At 35.9% G+C, this 5,477-nt stretch overlaps 1 pseudogene; it reads left to right on the plus strand.

Moving 5' to 3' along the window:
* The first annotated feature begins 1 nt into the window (after position 1).
* LOC124941685 lies at positions 2-875 on the plus strand (annotated as a pseudogene).
* The last annotated feature ends 4,602 nt before the right edge of the window (positions 876-5,477 follow it).

Genomic DNA, 5,477 nt, shown 5'->3' on the forward strand with positions numbered 1-5,477 from the left:
TAATGATGTTGTTATTTTGCGGTCCTATCTGCAATCTTCGAGACTTTACTTCCATCAAAAGCCACATTACCATCTGTTGATATGATCCATAATGATTCTCATGAATGGTGCAAAACATCTAGATATAATACAGATCCATAACTCTGACAAGAGAATTATGATTTCATACTAGAATTAAAACAGACAAAGTTGAATATTGCAATAGAACTTCCTACTACTACTCATCATTCATGGAGATTCTTGATAATGTTCTATTGCGAAACCGAGAATTATCATCATCAGTTCTTTCTGTCTGCTGTCATGCAAGGCCATTGTTTCAAGCCGGTCAACATCATGACAACTCAAGAAGATGGGCAACTGGTCATGTTTGTTGAGCATTAACATCATCAAGTTGATAAATGTCTTGTAACACTTGTAAAGTCAGATAAGAAGGTTTAGATATTAAAGACTTCAATGACCAGTGGGTTCTTGTAGATGGTGACCTTGGTCCACAAGAAGCTATTGTTTATCTGGGACTTGCTTTATACTAGGAAACGGTGGGTTATGTTATCCCAGCATTACAATGGATCGATAATGGTAGTCTTTAAGGAAACATGTTTGGACGATGTTCCTTGGTTTTCAAGCTTATGCCAAAATCAATGGCCAGTCTTAATTGTTTTGAAATGAGAGCAGTTGGTCATGGTGTTGAAACTTAGTTGCAACATCTTATACTAGTTGATGACTTCATACAGAGGTCACACCCCATTGATCAACTGTTTCATAGGCATAATTTCCCTAATCTCAGTTTTACCACTCCTCAAGATGTAACAGGTTCTTGGATGGATGAAATGTTGATTAATACAAGACCAATGAAGACATTGTTTTCTTTTCTTTAGTTTCTTTAAGAATAAAATTAAAGTTACGACTATAAAGTCAATTAAATTGATACATCCGCGAGTGGATCGATTTAAAACATGTACGGGCCAATTTAAAAATCTTATGCTAGAGAACTCTAATTTTGGTTTCTCATCCCTCTCCAATTTTTACGGGATGCAAAGGAAGGTATGTCAATGGTTCTTTAACATAGCTTGATTAACAAACAAAAAATGTTTTCTCTTCAAAATAGTGCACGAGTCAAACATACCATAAAAATACCTTGTCTCCTACCGTAGGAGCACGTACGGAAGGTAAGGCATGGGGTCGATAATTTCCGAATTGTACAACTCACCCTTAATGACGGGGTAATTTTTAAGGAAATGAAAAAAAAAGGAGTACAGAAAACTTGCGACTCTACTGAGAATTTACATAAGATGTTTAGCTCAAAACATGTAGTTAGCCAAACTACCTCAAAAATTCTAAAGGATGTTACATTTATAACTTCACAAAAAATTTCTTGAGGGTGTGAGAACCCATGAACAATGTAAATATTACATTCACATTTGCTTGGTTGCTTCAATTACATGAGGATAAAACCCGACAAAGTTCAACGTTTTTTATTGAAGGGGTGTGCAAACAGAAGGTTTATCATAAAGCCTGTTTGCACATGAACGGGCTCAAATGCTCATTGTACTTCAAAACTATGTAGTCAAATGGTATATAATATATTATAACTACGCCAGCAGGCTATGTGCCCAAAATATATCAATAAAGCACTAAGATACATCAGTTCCTCTCATTTCGTAACTCCTTGATTACGACATTCTTTATGTTGTAAGACAATCTTGATGCTTAGGGATGGATGTATAGCATGCTAGTGAAAATATAGATGTTCATAGGGCTAAAGTTAAAAAAAAAGAGGGTTTAAAACGTAAAAAGGCTATTTAACTTGTGTTTTCAGGTTCATCATGATTCATGAGTTTACCCGAAAATAGATTAAGGTGTTTTTTATCTTTGTTTGAGAATAACGCTCTTTCATTCGCACCTTTTGGTGGAATGAGGTTCTCCACTTAATAAACACCAGGATAAACGACCCGTTAATGGCGCACATGCAAGGACGTTGGAGTACATCAGTTCGAGTGTTCATCATAGATGGGAGACAAATCTACCCTACCATAGATGACTTTCAGGCCATCATTTGATCGCTTTTTGAGGAGTTGATGTTATTGTGTTAGGATTGGGATCAACGATGGAGACTGGAGTCTGCTTACATTGAACGCTTACACACACTTCGTTTGATATTAATTCTGTTAGAATTTAATATCGGTTTATATTCTTTGCAAGTCGTCACAAACTCTTGAACCAAGTTTAAGTGCGGAAATGTTTGTTTCGACTTGAAGTAGAACAACTGGATTAGGATGATGTAATAGAAAGGAACACAAGACATGGAAAATGTTTATGGATGTTCGGAGTCAAAGCTCCTACATCACCCTTCTTCTTAAACTTGAGAAGGATGTTCACTAGAAGATTTGGTTCAATACAACACTTGGACAAATCCAGTCGAACAACTAGGACTTAGTTACTGTCTGTTTTCAAACTCCTGGCACACACTCTATTAAAAAGAAACAAATTCTGTCAACTTACAATGCTAACCAACTCACACAGAATAACTAGTATTGTAATACACTTTTAACATTTTAGTATACTTGAGAACTTTTAGAACTTGAGAGCTTGTATATTTTATAAAGCCAGTTGTTCGGAAAAAGTAAGGTCAGGTGTTGAAGCAAGATATCCTTCGTCTTCTTAAGTAGGCATATGTCAACGGACATATTTTCTTTTCAACAGATATATCTGCTTCATAAGACATTTGTCTTAATTTTAATTGGTTGAGTTCCAGAATAGTACATCAGATGAGATATTCTTCGATCTTATCTGTACTTGGATGATAATAAGCCAATATGTTCATTAATGTGATTATGATTTTCGAGGAACATATATCTTAGAAGTTTTTACTTGTCTTTGGTTCTTTTATCATAGCTCTACTGCTCCCAAAAGATCGTCATCAGTCTTTGCACAAATATGGAAACAAATAGTGAAGACATGTAATGTTGTCTTCTGATAATACTGAAAGCGTCATATTGTAGCACCGAAATGGTAAAGTACCAGACGCGTTCTAATTTGATGTAAAACTGAAGTCACAAAATACTGGACGCATTTCTTATATAACCAAGGTTATATAATGTCGGAAGATAAAACCGGACGCGTCCCTTAGTATAAAACTGATGTGTAGAATGCCAACTATGCTTTAATATAATACCGAAATTCAAACTATTAGGTACGTGTCTTCACATAAAACTTATTTATAAAATGTCGGACGCGTGTTTATATAAAACTTGCAAAGTGTTGACTTCATATAAAACTGGATACGTGTTTGTAAATTGTCAGGTCACAAACTAGTATAGGCGCTTTGATAAAATATTAATTATGTAGAAAACTAGTTACGTGTTTATATAAAACCAATTATATAAACTACCAGACGTGTCTTCACATAATGTCGATTCTTACAGAATACTGAATATGTGTTTTTAAAAAGTCGATCTTACAAACTATCGGTAATGCCGATTATATAATACCGGTTACGTCTTCACATAATACCGATTTGCAAAATGTCGGACATCCTTTTCTTTCCGGTTTTCTTTAATGTGCATATGATTAAATAAACACAATTAAGTTCTTGTTTATTAATACTAATAGTTGATTAACTATTTTGACTTAACAATTTCTCCCTTTTGATTATTTAAACTAAATATTCTAAATGTGGTAATTTTATAATCGTTGGCTACATTAATCTAACATTTTTCCCTCTTTGATTGTTTAGAATAAATTATCAATGCACGTTATTTATTTATTAGCATATTGATTCCCCACCCTACTACGGAGTCGAGGTGCATTCTCCTTAATTTCTTTGAGTGTAGTCAATTTTGCGTCTCACAATCCATCGTTGGTAGGACTATCGACTTGCGTGTGATAGACCTTACCATCTGTTTGAGATGGGGATCCCATAGGAGCCTATTGCCTCATCGACGCATTATGCTGATGTTTGTGACTCATTTCCTTCTGCGTCCTTCTGATGTGACACTTTCATCCCTTTGTTTGGTCGAAGTCATCCATGCTATGGCGACCAGACCCTAGAGCTTGGTCGGTCTTATCCTAGCTAAGACCCTATTGGATCTCTTTCCTTCAAGATCAGCTACATATTCCTAGCGAAGGTCTCCCCTCCCTCATTCTATACATTTGGTTGCTGGATAGGCTACACTTTCTCAGTCCTCTTCTCATTCCTTACCGCACTTTTGCTCATATGTAGTTGATGATGCTTCCATGAGTTGTGCCGGTTGTGGATATCCTAGAGGACCACCCTGTTCGTTTCATAGTCATGTGGTATCATCCTGATGCCATGAGGTATTAGATGGGTGGTCGCCCATTTATCATTGTTTTGGGTTTGGAGAAGGCTACCTTTTATGGTAATACCCACCTGTTTCGACAGTTTAGCATGTTCCCTTTGCCCCATGGAGGCACTCATTTCCTTCCGAGGAGGGTCCTATCTCTCAAGACTTCTACTATATCTATCTTTATTTGTGGGAGAATTCCATTTATGTCCCGATCTTCACGGGATGGGCTAATTCCATTTTTGAGGCATGAGTGCTCTACTGGCCAGTGTTAGAGGAGATCATAAACATTGACTACGATGAGGAAGAGAGGGAGGAACATAGTGGGTCGTATCTCGCATGCATGGTTCCAAATTTAGAGCCGGATTCAGATTAGAGTAGCTTTTCTCTTTTTATGTACTTCTTCGTCATTATTATATTTATATTACCTCACTACGTGTACGAATTGGTTTGTGTACACGAGTTATGGTCTCTGTTGTTGTAATTTTTGTACGTTGTATATGAAGGGATGGGGTCCTCTTTTATCTCTATACTAAGACATATTTCTTTTGCATTAATGGTAGTATGTACTAGTGAGGGGTATATTTGTTTGACTGCTCATTTTGTTGACAGTGATTGGAAATTGAACAGCAAGATACTTAACTTTTCTCATATGCCTCCTCCACACTTAGGAGTTGAATTAGTTGCTAAATTGTTTGAATTCTTGAAGGATTAGGGGATTGAAAAAAAGATTTTCTCTTTGACATTGGATAATGCATCTAGTTTTGTCAGTATGCAAGTTCATTTGAAAGAACAACTCTTTTTGCATGATAGTTTATTGTGCGATGGTGAGTTTTTCATGTCCGTTGTTCCGTTCATATATTGAATTTAATTGTTCAAGAAGGTTTGAAAGTTGACACTTTATCTTATAGTAAAATTAGAGAGTCAGTCAAGTATGTTAAAGGTTTAGAGACTAGAATGAAGAAGTTTCAAGAATGTGTACAAGTAGTTGGTAACATTGATAATAATGTTGGATTGTGATTGGATGTGTGTACTCGTTAGAACTCAACATATTTAATGTTGGAAAGTGCTGACAAATATAAAAAGGCTTTTGCTTCTCTCCAATTCAATGATAAGAATTATAAATCGTGTCCTACAAGTGAAGAGTGGAAAAGAGGAGAGAAAATATGTGAGTTC

Source organism: Impatiens glandulifera, chromosome 1 (genome assembly GCF_907164915.1).
Source record: "Impatiens glandulifera chromosome 1, dImpGla2.1, whole genome shotgun sequence".
Taxonomy (NCBI): Eukaryota; Viridiplantae; Streptophyta; class Magnoliopsida; order Ericales; family Balsaminaceae; genus Impatiens; species Impatiens glandulifera.